This window comes from Trachymyrmex cornetzi, unplaced genomic scaffold (genome assembly GCF_001594075.2).
Source record: "Trachymyrmex cornetzi isolate Tcor2-1 unplaced genomic scaffold, Tcor1.1 scaffold978, whole genome shotgun sequence".
NCBI lineage: Eukaryota > Metazoa > Arthropoda > Insecta > Hymenoptera > Formicidae > Trachymyrmex > Trachymyrmex cornetzi.
This window is the reverse complement of record NW_017300331.1, coordinates 77,676-99,509: the sequence shown is the minus strand read 5'-3', so window position 1 is coordinate 99,509 and position 21,834 is coordinate 77,676.

Genomic DNA, 21,834 nt, shown 5'->3' with positions numbered 1-21,834 from the left:
ATGATTTAGGCAAGTATCCCGTGAGAAAATCTAAGAGCTTGGATAATTCCTCTTCAGCGAGTAAGCGAAAATTCCGACCTCGTTCTATCGCTTCGAAACACTCCATGCTGAAACTAATTACCAAAAGATTAAATATGTAAATATGTGAACTTTTGATTCTTCTTATAAACGCCGGCCTCATTTTAGAAACAAATAATTCGTAATTCTATTGTGACGTATAAATCAATAATTTAATTTTGTAAGAGATTAATACGTAACTTTTCAGGGAAAAGTTAAATTATTTGTTACGTGATACTATAAAAACTTATGAAAAAAGTCACAATTAACAAAGACGCGACATGGTCTGCTTATTCCGAGGCTTATTCGTTATCGCTACACTGGCTACAGATTGATAAATATCGGCGAAATATTATGTATAATCATGAATTGCGCGAGTAATTTGACAAATTCAAAGTTAATGCATTAGCGAGAACTTTATAACTTGAACCTTTCAAGGCTTGGCTTATTGTTTGCAATAGTTTACATCGGAGTCCAGGAGATATATTTTCTAATCTGAACTAGAAAGCTAATCTTTATCCATATTAAATAGTTTAAATTAAGAAGCTCGTCGTAGTGTTAATAAAGTATAACTTTTTATTGCAAAACTTATTGCAAGACATTTGAAAATTATATCATCTATTGATATGAAATGACATATGGATAAACATCAAATTAGAAATAAATTCTGTTAAAAATAATTGTTGGGTCAATCGAAAAGTTGGTCTGTTCTTTCTGTTTTATGTAATCACACACATACAACGGTTCCATTGCCAACTATGTTTATTAAACAATAAGTATTGACATTTTCACATAATGGAAATGCATAAGGTAATTTACGCAGATCTATTCTTACATATTATAATTTAACAGTATCGAACGTTTTGACTTCTTTTAAGTCATCTTCAACGATGTCCACAATTTATAAAAATCCACTTACATCAATATATCCGCAATTTCAGTCCATTTGTAGCGAATAAAACATCTTTTATTACCAAATTGAGAAGTACAAATGTTCATTCATTCTTCAGCTAAATAACGCCGCTGTAATTATGACTGATTGTGAATACCGCAAATAGTATAAAAAACAAATAACAGATGTGATATAATGGCAAAATCAAACAGCCGTTACAAGACTATTTGCAAGTCTTGTAACGACTGTTTGTTTTTGTCATTATTATATTACAGCAGCGGCGCGGGTGTTCCTATACCTGAAGAATGAATGAACAATTGTATTCTTTAAGGTGGTTCTTTAGTAAATCGAGTTACCATAGAAATGTTTAATTTTTTTATATAATGAAGTTGGAGTACCGAAATTGAAGTGTGCAAAATTCTACAGCAGGTTAACGATAAAATAAGAGAAAAAAAATTGTTGAAAATTTAACCTTTCACATATAACTTACAAGAGAAGTTACCCAGATGTTCAGTTTTGAAAAAGTAATGGTTAGAAGTTATAGTAGCCTACCTCCTATTAATTAAAATGAGTGCTATTCGTTCGGAAAATTTGATATTTGTTAAAAAAAAATGGATTCAAAATCCGCTATATAAACGAAAATGGGTTTACATAACGTTTTTTCATAACTTTTTTTGGGGGTTTTTTTTTACACACGTGTGAGCTTTATTTTATTAATAATTCTTATTGCGAAAAATATTACCTCAGCCGGGAGTCGAACCCGGATCCTTTACCATACATTCCGTGCGAGCGTCCTAAGCCTTTAGACTACCGAGGTATTCGGTAGTTTAGTGGAGTTAGCGTTTTAAAGACCGAAAAATCATTTCGGCGCGCATTTAAGGCTTTGATTTCTATAGTTTGTGTTATCACATATACGGTCCTATAATATATTATATTGTTTATTTACGTTACCTAAAGAGACATTGTTCCTTTATATGCCAATTGTTGCGACAAATATTACTAAGGCCTCGGTAGTCTAAAGGCTTAGGACGTTCGCACGGAATGTAAGAGATCCAGGTTCGACTCCCGGCTGAGGTAATATTTTTCGCAATAAGAATTAATTATTTACAGATTTTAATATGTCAACATTATTAAGATCGTTTCGAAGATGCGAATAAACATAAAAAATTTGTTAAATTGCTACTCAATTTAACTCGTGATATTACTGCGGTAGTTTAGTGGAGTTAGCGTTTTCAAGACCGAAAAATCATTTCGCGTTTCTAAGGACATACGTAGTATATAAATTCACACAAAAATCATACAAGCATTTAAGATCCAGCTGGACCGTTTAAGGCTTTGATTTCTATAGTTTATGTAGATCAAACAATTATATTACAAATTAAAGTAACAAGAATGTAATAAAAATGTATATAAATAAGAAAATACATGGGGCATTCCATATGAAAGTGAATCACTCATTTTCAAAAACATTCCTGATTTTGACGAAACTGACTGATGTTGGTGGGTTTGAGGATGAAAACTGTTGTGCGAAGTCTTAGACTTAGTGTCTAGCCAGTTTAGTAGCTGCAAAACGAAGAAATTTTGCGATTTTAAAGATTTCAAATACTTGAACAGGAATGATGATGAAGACTTACTCAAAATAGGACATAATCACGTGAAAGAGCAGACTTTTTTTCGGTAGGAAACGGCACTAACTTTATTTTATTAATTCCCTTTTCCATCCGAAAAAAATTTAGAAAAATATATGAACCACAAATTGCAAAATTTCTTTCTTTTGCAGTTACTAAACTAGCTGAACACACTCACACACACACACACACACACACACACACACACACACACACACACACACACACACACACACACACGCACGCACGCACGCACGCACGCACACACGCACGCACACACGCACGCACGCACACACGCACGCACACACGCACGCACGCACACGTACACGCACACGCACACTAAAAGTCTAAGATTTTGCACAACAGATTGCATCCTCAAACTCGTCAACATCAGTAAGTTTCGTCAAAATTCGTAACGTTTTTGAAAATGGGTGGTTCACTTTTACATGAAATGCCCTATATGTACTTTTATACGTACATATATTCATATACATATGCAACTTGATAAGTGTACTATATCCAAACGTAATTTGAATTTTTTGAGAGGGATAGATAAAAAAATATTCAATATTCACCATTGGAATCGAGATCTAAGTTTTCCTTTCTATTCTTACGTATATTAGATATTCGCATATATGTAGAAAAACTCAAAAAGTAAAAAAAGTTACGAGAAGATTTAAACCCATTTTCGGAGCCGCTTATAGTGGACATTAAATCCATTTTTTAAATAAATATCAAATTTTCTGAACGAATAGCACTCATTAATCAATAGAGGTAGAATACTATAACTTCTAACTGTTATCTTTTCAAAACTAATTGGGCATCGGGATAACTTCCCTTGTTAATGACAAATAAGGACAAGGCTTATAGACGCTTCTTTGACTAACTGCACACAAATCTTACCATAGACTTTTCTCAAAAATCAGATTATAATAGTTTAAAAAATTACGATTTTAATGGTCACAAAAAAGTAATAGGTCAATGGCTATTCTAGAAAGATATTTACGTGCATAAACTTGCATATAAATTTAAGCTCGAAAAGTAAACATAATTTTATCTTGTTTTCTATCGTATTTACTATCGTATAGTCCATACTATTCCATTAAGATATGTACGTTTTAGTATTTTATCCAAATTATGCAGATATTTGTAATTTTTGGTCGGCCCTGGTGAGGCACTCCAAATTTTCGGCACTTTACTAAAGAACCTTAATTTGATAATAAAAGAGACTTTATCCGTTGCAAATGTGGACTGAAATTGCGGATACATTGATGACTGTAAGTGGATTTTTATAAGTTATGGATATTGTTGAAGATGACTCACAGGGAATCGAAACGTTCGATACTGTAAAATTATAATATGTAAGAATGGAAATATAAATGTTGAATTATAGTGCACGAATTATCGCGTTAGATTTTACTTTCATTTGCCTATTTTAAAATTTATATTGCTTAGTTCATATCTCAAGAGTCCAATTAATAGATATTGTTTTTTATGCAATACTATAAAAAACCGCTGGCAATATTTATGCGTTAGTGCAATGTGGGTCAGTATAACCTTCAGCAAAATTTCCTTTGATAGTAAGGCTTCTTCTGTTTTAATGACGCAAACTTAGATTCGTAAGCTAATGGCGTAATTGATTCACAAGTATGGCATGTTTGTGTTATGCAAACTCACTGGGATATCCAATTGTCATTTATATAAGCAAGTACAAAAAAAAGAAAGATTGTTAGATTATCATTTTTCGAAGAATAAAAAGCTAATGTGAATAACATTGAAATAAAACTCATTTTATAATAGCGCGCGCAAATTGATTTCGAAACATTGCAAAAATCGTTTGAGATGTGAATGATGCGGATAAATATCTCAATCGATAATTGTTACGTAAAGTTTAGTACTTTTATAATTTATTATTTTTTATCTGCGAGGAAACTCGAATAATTCGCACAATGTAAAAAAGTAAATAAACTCTAATCAAAAAATAAATTTGCATAAGCCAATATGAGCCAACACTAGATATTGGTGTGTAATAATGATAATTTATTAACTAAACGAAATCTGTACGTTTCGACCTATGATCAAGATCCTCCTCAGTACATAATTAATCAAAATCAATACATATTACAAAAAAAGCATAACCTAAAAAACGCAACGCAATAATGTATATATATATATAATGTAGTAAAATGTCCGATCTGAAGTCATCATCTTATTCATTAAAGTGTCAAATTCACTGAAATATAATTGATTAAAATTATGTGTCAATATTAATTAATTTTTCTTGAAAACATATAAAAATATATACAGTAGTGGACAAAATAAATCATACACCTTCAAAGAAATTGAAATTGTTTGTGTAACTATTTTTTTAACAAGCAAATAGATTATTGGATACAAGAAAATCAAAGCATTTGAAAGTATTTAAATAAAGGAAATGTGATATAATTAAAATTGTGCTCAATTCTTTTGTAAAAAATTTATTTTTCAATATTGATACATTTTACCCTGGACAAAATAAATCATACACTTAAATAAGTATAACATAGGATCCCGTCAATGTTTACATTTCGTTGTTCTGTTACTGTTCGTCATTTCATTGTTTGTTTACGTTGTATCTACGAGTATAATTTACGTGTTTGGTGGATCAGTAATAATTGTGACGAGCAAGAACAATGTCAGGGAAGCAAATTTCTCTTGATATCCAAAATTTGGTAATTCGTGACCGACAGAATGGTGATTCCTTTAGAATAATCGCTGATAAATATGCAATCTCTGTTGGAGCAGTGCAACACATTTGGAAAAAGTACAAAACACATGGGATTGTGACAAACTATTCCGGAAAAGGTCGAAAGCGGATTACAACTTCTCGTGATGACACCAGAATTGTTCGAATGATAAAACAAAATCCGAGGCTATCATCGCGAAATATTGTGGAATCGATGAATCTGAATGTCAGCAGTCGCACTGTGCGTCGCAGACTTAAGGAATCTGGATTGAAAAGCGTGTTCGCATCAAAGCGTCCTTTCATCAATAAAAGAAATAAGAAAAAGAGATTGGAATTTGCTAAAAAGTACGTGAATATGCCTCTAGATTTTTGGAAAAAAGTATTATGGTCGGATGAGAGCAAATTTGAATTATTCGGACAAAAACGACGGTCTAGGGTATGGCGAAAAACTGGTGAAGCTCTCAAAGAAGTAAATATTCAAAAGACTATAAAATATGGAGGTGGTAATATCATGATATGGGGGTGCTTTGCCTGGTCTGGTGTCGGTAATTTGGCTCGAATTAAAGGCATTATGACGGCAGAAGGATACATTGACATACTGTCAGAGAATTTAGAAGAATCTCTTTTGAAATTAGATTTAGAAAATAACTTTATTTTCCAACAAGATAACGATCCGAAGCATAAGGCAAAAAAAACCACTGCCTTTTTCAAATCTAATAAAATAAAACTGCTCGAATGGCCGCCACAATCACCAGATTTGAATCCAATTGAAAATCTGTGGGCTTATTTAGATGGAAACGTGAATAAAACGAACGTAACTGACAAGATATCGTATTATACAGCACTCCAGAAGGCCTGGAATAAAATTGATCCTGAGTATTTGAAGAAATTAGTCGAAAGTGTGCCTCGTCGACTGGAAGCAGTATTAAAAGCAAAAGGCGGGCACACCAAGTACTAAGCACCATTAAAATTAATTTTATTTGTTTGTTACTTATTATTTCTAAATCTGTATGATTTATTTTGTCCAGGGTAAAATGTATCAATATTGAAAAATAAATTTTTTACAAAAGAATTGAGCACAATTTTAATTATATCACATTTCCTTTATTTAAATACTTTCAAATGCTTTGATTTACTTGTATCCAATAATCTATTTGCTTGTTAAAAAAATAGTTACACAAACATTTTCAATTTCTTTGAAGGTGTATGATTTATTTTGTCCACTACTGTATATAGAACACTCACATGATATAAGATATGAATACTAAGTGTCGATCAACTTAATTAATCCATTAAATTGATCGGTTTACTGTTTACATAAAATATATAATAGTTAGTTAGAAAAATTAAAATATAGAAGGAAAGAAATAATGAATAATTTAAGCTTACATGAATCATTAATATGAGAACACAACCTATAAAGTACAGTGTTAGACTGGTAATGAACCGAATTGAAAGAGAAACAGAAACCGTAGCGCTGCAACCCAATGACCAAGTGAAAATAATAATAACTAAATTGTTGAAATTAAATACATAAATAAACTTTATTAAGTATGGAAGCACTATGTGTCAGTAAATAAATTAATGTATAATGGATCAAGAGATTGAGTATCGTTCTGTAGATTTAATCCTTGTTTTTGTTTCTTTATATGTATCATTTCTGATATCAGCCTTTTGTATCATATTTTTTCTCTGTCCGGTATATATATAGAATCCCAATCAAAATCATGAGAATATTCAATACGATGATGTGTGATTACGGAATGTTGGGTTGTATTTCTATTAATGTGGTTTTTATGTTCTTTTATACGTGTTAATAATCTACTTGTCTGTCCTACATACGAAGAGTCACAATCCTTACAATTTATTCTATATAGACTACGTCTGACTGAGATAAATGTGGTAAGGGATCCTTATGAACTTTGATCAATTGTTTTAGTTTATTAATGCCTATGTATGCAATACGCGCGCGCGCGCGCGCGCGCGTGTGTGTGTGTGTGTGTGTGTGTGTGTTAATGGAGAATCTTTTAAGAATTTCTTTATTTTTTCAGAAATTTTGGAGATGAACGCCAAAGTGAAAAATTGTATTCTTTCATTGTCTTCCTCTTTTCCTTTTTTTTTTCTTTTTCTTTTTCATTCTTTTCAATTTCGTCTGTTAATTGTTCGTTTGAAACAATTGTCTTTTTATTAAAATAAACTCTCGTTCATTAATGAACTATAATAAATTGGTTAAAGTTTACATAATTATTTACAGACAATGTAAAAAGTATCGTATCTTCTGATTTTATTCTCTCTATCTTTACATTTATATCATTAATTGACACATTTTGGTCGTACTGTTGATACGAAATTACGTCGAATGCTACACTCAACATACAAAATTACCATTTCGAATTTTTTTAAATTTAAATTGTATTTTATTTTATTCATTGAGTATTAAAACAAGAGAAAGGTGTGCTGAGCGTTGTTAATAATAATTGCCGTTGGTTAAACTACATCAAGTATCATCGAAAGACGAAAAAACATCTTTGTAACGGCGTCGGTAATAAGCACCGATAATGCGAGAAATTACCGATTCTTTCACGGAGAATTCGCAGAATACAAGATAAAACGCGAGTGCATCTCGATATATACCGGCGGTACGTCATAAGACTGCAAACGATATGCCGTGCCGGTCCAATAGCCGGTTGTGAGTGTTATGCAATTCCCAATCCTCCTTCTTAACCCCCAGCTTAAAAAAGGGTCCAATCCAAATGTACATTGTAGAAATCTCTCACATTTTGCATCATATCACCCAACGTCTTGGACCGATTTTGCCGGTCATGTGTCTCACAATTCGTGTGCGTATACGCGCGTTTAATCGATTTACCTGAACGAGTGGCAGCCTGTCGTCTACGTCCGAGCACGCCGTAAGGACCCGTCTTTCCGCAGAGGACGACCGCGGCGGAGTCTCGTACTCGGGATCGTTAATTGATTCGTATCACTGTCCGATTGATCGCGCGCGATTCTGGAGACTGCAAAGCGGAACCTTGCCGTTATTGAGAGTAAAAATGGTCGCGTTGATGTCAAGGGATAGTTCCAACGGAGGAGGCATCCACCCTCATCGCCCCCTGAACCCGCACTGCCGCCCCTGGGCCATCATCGTCCTCCGTGCACAGAACATCGTCGGTACGACGATGCGCAGGCGTCACGACGCCGCCGGCAGTGCCGCGGTTTAAACCATCAGCACTCTTGAAAGGTCTTGCAGGGCCGTGATGACGTAGTCCACGATCTGAGACAGCTGAGTCTCGAGTCACAACTCTCTCTCCCCCCCCCCCCCCCCCCCTCTCTCTTTCTCTCTCCTTTCTCAATTCTACCGAGAAAACGAACGGTATGATGAACGAAACATTTTGCATAATGCAGTGACAATCCACGTAAGATGAGCCAAAGCAATTCGTAATTATAATGACAAAGGTACACGATCGTTAATCCACCCTAAAACTTTCAAAAAATCCAAAATTTTTTTGTTTATCTTTTATCCGAAAATTAAATTCTCCATATTAATGAATATACAGTTGATTATGTCGAGCGGTGTACAGCAATCGGTGCCGTTAAACTGTTCCATTTACCTGAATAGTTCAGTCATTATTTGACGTTATAGTTACATATCTGTACTGTAGATGACGTTGACACACAATTTTAATATAGATTATATTATAGCGTTTTCGAATGGAGTGGATTTGAACCCGATCCCGGTCGGTTAATCTAATTGTGCCACGAAATCGTGTTTGATCGAGGTTGTGTTTTTACTTAACTAGTGTTCTGGTGATTTTGGTTACAAACTTACAGACCAGAAACGTTTAAAATAAAATGGACGAACACTTAAAAATCGCTGCGATTGAGTTTTTATTTTTATCAGACAGTTCTGATAATAAAGATAGACAAATAAATGCAAGAGCAATATGTAAAATACCCAAAAAAGTGCCTCGTATAAAAGCATTTATTACTCAAGTAGTTGAATAATATAATGATAAAGAGGCTAAAATAATTTATGCATTGATCATTTTAAAAATCTTTTATATTTTGAAATATGAAAAATTATGCGTGTAATATGAAGAATTTTGCACAAACATAGCGTTACACTTTTATTTATTTATAATTTAAATCTTGTTTTCGTATATCTTGTGAGACAAGCAATTTCCTTATTGATGCTTTCAAAGAATGTAAATATTGTCCTTCAGAATCAAAAGTAAGAGGTAGAAAAGTAAAAATGGCTACAGAGCATATTTTATGTTTTTTATGGTATATAAACAGAATATTACCATTATTACACATTAATAAAAAATAAATATAAATTGATAACAATAACTCTCGAAAATGTTATAAATAGAAACAAAGAGCTAATGAGAGTACAATCGCGGTAATTCTTGCGATGATTGAATTTATTACATATTACTATAATTCAGACGTTTCGGCCTTCATTCGAGCCATCCTCAATGTATCTGACCAAACAATAAATGTTGACATCTACGGTTAAACGAAAGAGTGACCACTCATTCCATCTACACCAATTCGTGACACAAGATTGGCTAAACTAGTGGCAACGATCGAAGATGTATTCTATGTATAAAGAAAAACAACCATTATCACGACGTGTGAATAAAGATTACAAATAAAACAAGAAAAGTCACTCACCCGTACAGCCATGAACAATTACTTAAAATTAAGAAAAATCCGCAGCTTGTCCATATTAAAAATTGAGAACGTGGTATATCATGCAAACATTACAACGATTAACAATCGAATGAGTCAAACAAAAATAAACGCTCGAAAATAATAGCCGTTAGAAACACGAATGTCAACCTTTGCGAAATTACATATTATTAAAAGCATAAACAATAAGTCAAGAAACTCTACTTATAAAAATCTAACAAAACATGAACTATATGATGAAGACAGATGAACACCTCGATCAACTAAATCAATATAAGTCATTAAGAATCGAAATATACGCATGGTGTAAAAATTCGGTATCGGACTGTAAATTTAGGCTATTTTTCTGCAACTGTATGTACACCATTTCAGCAATACGTCGTTTATATAAAAAAAACCGTTCATTATCCAGTCTCAATGTTATAAAAAATAATTTAAACTATCTAATCTCAATGTTATAAAAAATAATTTAAACTATTCTACACAAATTCAATATTTATTTCTTATTTTTATGTTTTCAGATTTGCAGGCAACAAATGTGTAATGCGTAACGTTGCAGATTTGTTTGATGTTAGTTTATCTACTAAACATTTTATAATAAACACAGTAATTAATTTTTTGTATGATTTGAGTTCAACAATAATCAAATTCAACAATAATCAAATATTTAATCAAATATTTAACAATAATCAAATATTTAATCGAATATTTTATTTTGACAAATAAAAATATTAAATTGTTTCGATGAACTCACTAAGGGATAACTTATATAAATTTTATTTCTAAGCTATTTTTCTCTATTATATATTATACGGGTATCTCTTATTTATTCAATCGAACACGGTTCAGGTTTGGATCATAATCCTAGTAACCTGAAACAGTGCTCGTGACGTCATTGATCCGAGCCAGGTCAGGTTCAAACCCACTCCATTCGAAAACACTATTAGTTTCGGTTAGAAATCAGTGCGTCCATGTGCTTAAAATACGACGAAAAGAGATTGTTATTGAAACTTTAATTGCGTTTTTCTCAGAATGGTGTTTTCAAAAACGATGGACATTAAAACTACCATAAAATTAATCCAAATGCTTTGAAATTTAGTTCAGTTATTGCCAATTGAATTATCTAAAGAAATACCTATGGTTTTTACGATAACATATACTTTTTTTGTAATTTATATTTTTCCTAAGGAGAACAAGAAAATCAAAATAATGTCAATTTGACGTAATAATGACCGAATTTATGTCATTTTTCGGTCATGATAAAAATCTCGATTTCAGATGATCTAAAAATAACTTTATTCATAAAATCATTCTTAGATCATCTAAGATCGAGATTTTTATTGATACAGTAATCAGAACTAGTCATTTTTTCCAAATTTTGAAAAAGTGAGGCCAGAGGTGGTTTTGTGAAAGGTATGATTTGCAGAGCTCCAATATGATAGTAACTAGACTGAGCATGTATTTGAAATACTTTTATTTGAAAAATAATATTGGTAAGGTAGTTGTATTTTGTTTTATTTATTTTACTGGAGCACATACAAATATTTTGTATTTTGTATTTCATGGGAATATATAAAAAAGGTTTTGTATTTTGTATTTTAGTATTAATAACGAAAGACTGAAAGTATTTTAAGTACACAATCAATAGGGGATAAATGCCTTTAACAGTCTAGCTGGATCTTAAGGGGGTCGCCTCATGTAAACCGCTAAAAAGAAGGTCATTTTTAGGAATTATTTTTTTAAGGTATGCAATGGATCGCGTTTTAAAAATTTTGGATGTTTTACTACATATATTAAAGAGTACAACAAAAATTTTTTCATTTCAATATATTATATATAGTTCATTTTGTAACTTATTATTAATAGTTCATTTTGTAACTTTTCTAAATATATGTTGACGCAACCCGTCGCCGGAATCGTAAATCGACGGGAAGTCTAACGCCTTTTGTATTTGTCTAAAACAAAAAAACAAAATGGTTTCTTATTTTATATGAGTACCTTGTCGATAAACCGAAAAAATAAGTTAAAAGTTGAAAATTAACAAAATGGCGGCACTTTAAAGACATAAGTACGACTTTGACCCCAAAAATTTCAATTTATTTATGCAATAACAATTGTTTTAATTAGTTATTTTACTAAATGTATAGGTTCATCGACAAATTATGACATTAAACAATATGTGTGCACAGGGACAACTCGATCGATCGAATAGTTTTTGAGTTATCTTTCCCGCCAGTTTCAAAAAACTAGTTTCGAGAAAAACGCGTTTAAAGTTTTTAGTATCTGTGTAGTAGTTAGTATCTGTGCATCATAAATGAGCTGTAGCTTCCTAACTTATTCAAATTTCGTTCTATAACTTTGGGAATATATTTTCTACATTTACTACTATCGATTAAAGCAAAAAAAATTTTTTCGATTTTTTAAACCGGTTATATGAGGCGACCCCCGTATTTTTGTATACCTTCTACGTGAATTTATATGCTATGTATGTAGTCCTTAATATTGTATTTTTTATTTCAAATGCTATTGACAATCAATCTTATTATTTAAATTACAAAATACATAAGACTTTTAATTTTTCGATTTTAAATACAAAATACTCTTGTACAAAATACTATTGCAAAAATAGTGTTTTAAATAAAAATTTTCGAATACATGCCCAGTTCTGTACGACACGCTCAATTTCTTCGTTGCGCAAAGCCATAATACAGTGATAAATTATAAATTAATAAAAACTAATAAGTTTTTATAGACTCCTTTAATTAAAACAATTAATGAAACCACAAAAAATATATTACAGGCAATAGGAACGATTGGCGTATTGCATGACAAAATGATATCTCCAACGTATTTCTTCTAAAAAATTAAATCGTTTACTGTTTTGAGGTAAGTCACATACTCACAAAGTTAGAAAGCTGAGTGGCAATGAGAACTCAAACTCACACAGTCGACACTGAACAATGAATCTCTCTTATACAACATTTTGCAACTCGTTAATATATTATAAATTATCGTCAAATTTTAAAAAAATAACTGCGAGAACAATATGTGTCTTGTCATTTCGATAGTCGGTTAAATAATGTAATACAGTGTCTTCGCATTGCCTTTACCCTCGAAAACGTTGTAACAGAAACTAGGATATTCGACATAGCAGATTCAATCATTGCATTGTTATAAATTTAATGAAAAATTGCAATGGATGTATGGTTTTGGATTAATTCCTAAAACAGTTAATTGTTTTTGTATACTATGAAAAAGAAGAATTTTATCTGTGAACAGATATTCTACGAGCAATTATATTTGTAGAGCATTACGAACTAATTTAATAGTCGGGCAAAGTACTTATGTGCATATTAAGAATTGCAAATGAATACTAAGATATAATAACTATTGAATTTTAAGGCACCACGTGGTACGTTTGTAGAAAAATACATGACATGGAACCTAACATATTTCAATATCATGTTTCGCCGCAGCACATTTTCATTTATACATTCAAGATGAAACTAATTATCATTTATTTAGATGATACTGTTGTTAAATGGAAGAAAAATTATGGAACGAGAAAGAAAAGGTTGTGTGAAATTTATTATATTACTAGAAAGCAATAAAAATCGTATGTGTATTTTTTTGAGGAAAAATTGTTTATACGTGAAGTATAAAATAAATACATTTGATTAGTAGTTTGTCACTCTAATCCCTTCCTTTCCACATAATCCTCTAACCTCTCTAACATGCTTCTCATTCCTCTCTCATCCTTCGCCAATAACACCATATCGTCCGCATAAGCCAAGCTATACACCTTCTTATCTCCTAATTTCACACCCTCCCATCAGGAGACGCGGTAGCGGCTCCCGTCAAGTATATTTTTTGTAGTACATAATATAATAATACCATGTCATGAAAGAGACGCTACAGCGTATACTTTACAGGAATGAACTCGCTTATATAATTAAAAATTATTTTGTTTAAACAAATTGATGTTATTAAAAAATGTATATATTGGGGAGGAATATAGATTTTTACAATTAAAATGAGATAATAATCATGTCTATAAGTGTACTTGATGCTTATGTCATTTATTCATTCAGATACGTTATCGTCGTCATCGCAAAATTTTGTCCCCTTTTACTACACCTTTTTACAGCATTTTCTACACTTTTTCTGAATCTTTTCTACATCTCTTCTGCACTTTTTTTACACTTTTTTCCCGCACTTTTTCTGCACTTTGTCTACACTTTTTCCACACCTTTTTTGCGCTTTTTCGACACCTTTTCTACACTTGTTCTACATCTTTTCTGAACTTTTACTGCATCTCTTCTGTACTTTTTCCGCATCTCTCTCGCATTCTTCTGGCATCTCTTCCACATCTTTCATGTACCTTTTCTGCACCTTTTCTACAACAGTATTACATCTCTCTCACACCTCTCCCGTATTAATTTCGCATTTCTTCTGAATTCTACCTCTCCGCATCTGAATCTTACCGTTTCCGCAATTCTTTTGCACCTTTTCCGCATCTTTTCCGTACCACTTCTACATTTCTTTTACATCTCTTCCGCATTTGTTCTGTACTTCTTCGCATCGTTTCTGCATATCTTTCCCAATTCTTCTACATTTCATCTGTTTGTATACATTATTTTATTTATTTACATATTTACTTATATATCTATATTATCTATTCACCTATCGATGTTATCGATCCATCTTCCGATGTTTCACCTATTCACCTATTTACGTTTTTATTTGGCTATTTATGATATTTATCACCTGTCTACGATCGAATGAGAGCATGCATGAGTAAAGACTGATAAAGACTGATTAATATGAAGTGATCAGACAGAACGAAATTATAAGCTGATAGTTTTTAATTTAACTAGAAAATGATAATGAAATAACGATTTATTTCAAACAATATTCATTCATTTATAATTTAATGTTTAACAAAAGGGGATTGTACGAAACCGAAATTATATACTGGTATTTGTTAACTAAGCTAGAAAATGATAATGAAATAACGATTTATTTCAAACAATATTCATTCATTTATAATTTAATGTTTAACAAAAGGGGATTGTACGAAACCGAAATTATATACTGGTATTTGTTAACTAAGCTAGAAAATGATAATCAACCGGAAGACATTAAAAATGTAAAAAAAGGCATCAAGTATATTTTGCAGAAAAAAGATACCAAAAATAATGCCATAAAAAAAGAAGTGAAATCAAAATAATATTTCAAGTATCTCTATTTGAAAAGTCCCGTAAAATACAGTTCTCCGAACGGTATCTTGAAGGCTTTCTTATGATGTAGACGTCTTTTCGATATCCTTTAAGACAGTGTTGTATGGAACAATTTCTCACAATTATAATATACATACTACACAAAGTACAGATGACATTTGAAGTGTATTAAGTATAACAACACATTAATGAGAGAACGAAATGCAATAGATAGCGTAATGAGAGGCGCGGAAACTGAAAAGGGATTTTTACATCGATAACAAGTAGAAAAGTGTAGAAATAAAAAATCGGAAATGAGCAAGATCTCCAGCAGCATACTTGACGCGCCCGTCTTGTTTATAATCGTAATTTAAAATAAAAATTGCTAAGACAGTCGTTCGCATCCTGATTTGTCAATAGTATGTAAATATCAATAACAATAAAAATTAATTACGATTTAATAAAATTTTAAATATTTTAATAAAATTAATGTTATAGTATAATTCATTTTAATTCATTCTAGTTAGGAAAGGATATTAGCACATAGACAATGTAATTTCGAAATATATTACAACGAATACATATGAGTCCCAATTTCACGTATAACTCGCTTTTAAATCTATTTGATAATAAAGCTCCTAATCCGCAAATGAGTCGTGCATTGTTTCTAATAAGTTTTATTAAGTAAGAAATATAATATTTAGATTTCTATTTTCATGAGAATCAAGTATAATTAAAGACAATAATATTATGTCGAGCAATAACTGCTAATATTACTGTAATAAATTTCAAATACTATTACTACGATAAAAAAATTTAAGGGTCAAAAATTTAGTATTATGGTGTATTAAAAATTTTTCTTTATCTCATAGAAAAATATTCGTATGTGCACTTGTTAAATATGAAATATGTCAATACTATAATAACAATTTGAATATATATAAAATTTCTTTAATTTGCGAAAAATAGTTTATAATTATAATAAAATATTTATTGAATTATTTGCATGAATCGAATTATGAACAAGACGGGCGCGTCAAGTATGCTGCTGCTGGAGATTTTGCTCATTTTCGATTTTTTATTTCTACAATTTTTTACTTGTTATCGACGTAAAAATTCCTTTTCAGTTTCCGCGCCTTTCATTACGCTATCTATTGCATTTCGTTCTCTCATTAATGTGTTGTTATACTTAATACACTTCAAATGTCATCTGTACTTTGTATAGTATGTATATTATAATTGTGAGAAATTATTCCATACAACACTGTCTTAAAGGATATCGAAAAGACGTCTACATCATAAGAAAGCCTTCAAGATGCCGTTCAGAGAACTGTGTTCTACGGGACTTTTCAAATAGAGATACTTGAAATATTATTTTGATTTCACTTCTTTTTTTATGGCATTATTTTTGATATCTTTTTTCTGTAAAATATACATGACGCCTTTTTTTTTACATTTAACCTTTCCCATCTCCTCTTCCAAGTCTGTCGTCAATATATTAAACAACAAGGGGCTCAGCGAACACCCCCTCACTGCCCAAAAATTTTCTCCTAAACTCGTTGACTCCTAGTGACAGAAAAAATCCATCGGAGATAAATCCGGAGAACGTTCTGGCCATCGTGTGGTCCATATGTACTTATAACACGATTTCCAAAGATAATTTTGAATAAAAATAGTATAATTAGCTGATTTTTTCTGTCACGAGGAGTAAACGAGTTTTCTGCTGGCCACTATAGTGTCCAATCCGGCCCTCTATAAAGGTTAAATATTAATAAGATCAATAAAATTTTGTTCATATAAGTTAATAAGTTCATATAAGTATTCCTTTATTAATAAGTATTTGTGATAAATATTATGTAATAAAATCAATAAAACATCAATGAAAGTTACAATCTCGATAGTGCGTTGAATTCGTCTTGAAGATCCCTACAATATTATGGAAAAAAATTTGTTTTTAAATTTTTTTATCGCATGTTGTAGCCCGCATGAAATAGATGGATAATCACTTTATAACCTTTTTGTTAATTGTCGGAAATGTCTAAAAAAATCGTGCGGACCGTTACGCTGAACATCCTGTATAATTTACAGTATAATAGAGTATTTTATAGGCGTTGGCAGGGAGAGCACAGAGGGTCATGATCCTTCCCTAAATTTTTTTAAAGAACAAAAATAATTACAAATTTTAAATAAGAAAAACCCTATATTCGGTCGAAGCCTGATCTTAGTTTAAATACATATTTTTTACGTGAATTTATATTTATTCTAATTTTGTGTATCGCGCGCCAAAATGTTTTCTCCAACTTGAAACACATTCATAAGCAGAATTAGAATTATACATAATATTACTTATTAAAATTGTACAAGCAATTTAATAATTTTTTGATGCTAATAAACATGCATCTTTTAAAGGGATTCTAAAGACGATTATTGTAAATAACACTCTCACACAGACGATTTACGTGTCATTGACACATTCCTACATCAATATCTCACTCACGCATGCTACACGTACACACACGCTCGGCAACTATAGTATGAAATCGTGGACCATTCTACACCCAAAATTTAGTTTAGCTTAGTGGAAATCCACACCAAAGCAATCCAAGAATTGAATTAAAAATCAACTGTGAACTTTTTAAAATGTGTGCGATTGCCGACTGATATTTGTGACGGCAGTACAACTGCGCGCATAGCAGAGATTCAACTTTTAGAGATCATTTATATTGGCCGTAATCATGTGCCGTATGCCATTATCTGTAAGAATTAACTAATCACAATCGAGCATTCCTCTTTTACAATTGAATGAGAGGAGTATACTCGAATGTGATTAATTAATTCTTACAAATTACGGCATATGGTTACGGCTAATAAATGATTCCTTACCGACTGTTAGACAGAGCGTCGCAATTCGCAATTGTCAAAAAGCGGTTAATAACAAAGAGTACAAAATAAATAAAAAAAAGATCATTTTGTACTCTCTCCTCCTTTCCCGTTTCCTTTCGTCAGTTAAAAAAATTCCATACCCACGGGTGAAGTAAATTAATGGCTCTGTGTACATATATAAAAAGCTGTGCAATCTGTACTTACAAAATAGTAGTCCACAGATTAATAGTTTTGTACAAAGGAACAACGTGGAGTTCTTAAAATTGAACTTAGACGTCTAATTAAAACGTTGCACAGTGGGCCAGACGACTCGAAATCTTGGCCAAAATTCAAAATGTTGATGGATTGGCATAAAACTCAGTACTTAAGGGTTTTTGGGGTCACTGATTTCGAATCCGAACTCAAAATTTAGAAATTTAAAATGGCGGATCCAACATGGCGAACAAGAATGCTAAAAATGCTTCAATTGCTGTTAAATTTGATATTCAGGTGTTTTTGGAGTCGCTGATTTCGAATCCGAACTCAGAATGTAGAAATTCAAAATGGTGGATCCAAAATGACGGCCGATTTTCTATAATAATCGTTTAATTTTTATGAAATTAAATATATAACGGTTTTTTGGATCGCTAATTTCGAATCTGATGTCAGAATTTTATAATTCAAAATGGCGGATTCAAAATGGCGACCCGAAAATGAAAAAAACCAGTAAATTTTTAATGAAAACTTTTTTTCAGGGTCGTTGATTACGAGTTAGACATTACAATTTTTAAAATTACAGATGACGGATCCAATATGGCTAACTTCAAAGTAAACATTTAACAAAATTTGGAGAAAAAAGTTCGATCTTGTAAATTTAAATCACTACTGCTCTTTGTCGTACCCAGAGTCACGAATCGAGGACATAGCGGATATTGACTCCATTTTACTGTTTTTTTATTTTTACTTTTTTGTATTTTATTTTTTAATTTTTTTTTGTATTTTATCATTTTTATGTTTTTAACATTTTTTTAAACTGGTTAATCAGTATTCAAGCGTAATTACAAATTTCCTTCATCACACTCTTTGTTAGCCATCTCCGTATCATGCAAACTTTCGTAAAAATTTGTAAGGTCGCTTGAGTCATCTTCTTTCTCGGTTTCATTTCATTCAGAAAGAAAATTCATTGACTGGTCGAACTCAAGAATGTCAAGCAAGTGAATTACTTCTTTGGGGATAGCTTTGTGCTGCCTTTTCTGAATTCTCGAATTAGAGTAAAGTGTAGATATAATGGGGTCAGAAGTATCCATAGTTCTGTTAAATACATCTTCTATTGTTGCGAGACGAGAACATTTTTTCTTTTTTTCAATCAAACGAGACCGAGAAAGAAGATGACTCAAGCGGCCTTACAAATTTTTATGAAAGTTTGCATGATATGGTCATTTGACTAATGAAGAGCAGTATGATGAAGATTTGTAATTATGTTTAAATAATAATTAATTAATCAATTTTCAAAAATGTTTAACTACATTCAAATTTTAAAATAAAAAAATTAAAAAATCGATATATACTGAATTTCATAAAAATTAGACAATTATTATAGAAAATTGTTCGCTATTTTGGATCCGCCATTTTGAATTGTGCAATTCTGACATCAGATTCCAAATCAGCGATCCGAAGAACCGTACATGACCATAATTTTTCATAATTTTATCAAAATTCTGAAGTAAATGGATTTTTGGTCACTTATTTGAGTCTCTTGGCCTACTGTGTAGTTAGTAGTGGAAAGATAAATACATATCTTTAGTAACGAGCAAAAGTGGCAAAAAGTGGCAACTTGTTCGTCAACCATATTCATACGAACAAAACATGATCAAAAAAAATCAATTCCGAGGCCGCACAGATCGGCACAATGGATTTATGTTAAGTCATAATCTATTTAAATCAGAAATATTCACGTAAACAGCTCTGCCACAGAAAGTAGTGCTAATATTTAGAGTAAATAAATGTATAGCATTATTATTTGTCCATTTTTTAAACAAATACGATTTTTAAACATTTAATTTATAAGGTTTATATTCATAGTTTTAATGTTTTTTATTTTAAAGATAGGTCTGAAATTATCACCTGTAGTTTGTAATCAAGCGACTATTCCTCGAAACCTGTTACCAAAACCTTGTTATACAGTTCATTTATATGTTTTCTGAAATATTCTTATGACACATAAAATATTGTTTACAGTAAATTTTAAACTCGACTTTTGGACAGTTTTCGGATTTTCTGGCCCACTATGCGTTGTTATAAAAATTTATGTGTATGTGTGGCATACGTGAGTGAGATATTGATGTAGTGGTATGCAGTGATATGTCAATGACACGTAAATCGTCTGTGAACAAATGCTATTTACAATATGACTAATCGTCTTTAGGATCCTCTTAAGGGGATGCTGGAATGACGGCTGAATTTGATTGATGTCGATAGTACAGATTTTTTCGATTTCAAATAAAAAAATGTCGATAATAGTAATATCTCTAATTTGTTTCGGGAGCGTCCCACGTTTCATTTGACAATCATCCTAATTGACCACGTTGCAAATGACCACGTTGCAATTGGTCATGTTGCAAATGGCCACGTTGCAATTGACCACGTGTTGCAAATGACGACGTTGCATTTGACTACGCGATGCAAATGACCACGTTGCAAATGACAATGTGATACAAATGGGTACACAATAACCTAATATGGTTAGGTTAGGGTTAGGTGCGGTCGGGGTGCTCAGGGGGGAGCGGTTTCTCTTCATCACGACGGGCCTAATTCCCGTTTGGCGTTTTTATTGGTTGGACCGCTTGTTTAGGTTGGTTGAATCTTTTTGCTGCCTTCCACAGAGAATAGTCGGACTTTATATTAGGTGACAGTTCTTGTAGATATTGCTGCAGGGTTTCATTTTTGAATTGTTTAATTTGAGATAACTGCTTAGAATATTTATTAAAATTTTTCTTACAAAGAAGACTACGTGTGTTCTGCCACAGTTTACGTAATTTCCTTCGTTCAACAATGTTTTCTCTGATTAAGAGGAGGCATTGATTGAAAGATGGCTCATGATATGATTTAGATGGAGTAGAGAACCAGACCGCATTTTGGATTGTTGTATTAAAGTGTTCGACTGTCATTTCGATGTGGGGCAATCTTGAGCGGTAGGTTAAGTTTAATCGTAACTTCAATGGTTTTACGAAACTTTACTCAATCGGTATGTTTATTAGATAAAGTATCCGGGGGATTTCAGTATAACTATACTGCTTAGTGTAAGTATAATGGATGAATGATCTAAAGAAAGGTCTGCCAATGATTCTATATGCAAGTAGTTGTGAGCAATACCTTTAGTGATAAAAAAGTTCAGAAGATCTGGCGTCTTGTTTAGGTTAGAGGTTCAATATGTCGGTTGTCCAGTTGAGATACTTTGAAGATTCTCACTAGTCAAGGTGGCGTATAATTGCCGGCCTTTAGGGGATACGAGGCGTGAGCCAGGATAGCGATCATGTAATTTCACGCGGAAAGTTTCACTTTTCACAATTCCGCTCATTCAGATTCCGCGTGAACTTTTCCGAGCGATCATGTATGAAGGATTTGTGAAAAGTGAAATCACTAAACATGGCACCACATCCATAAAGAAATTACTAGTATTATACTAGTACCTTCCCAGACAGCACAGAATATTTATGAATATTTATGATAAATATTTATTAATATTTATTTTTTTGAAAT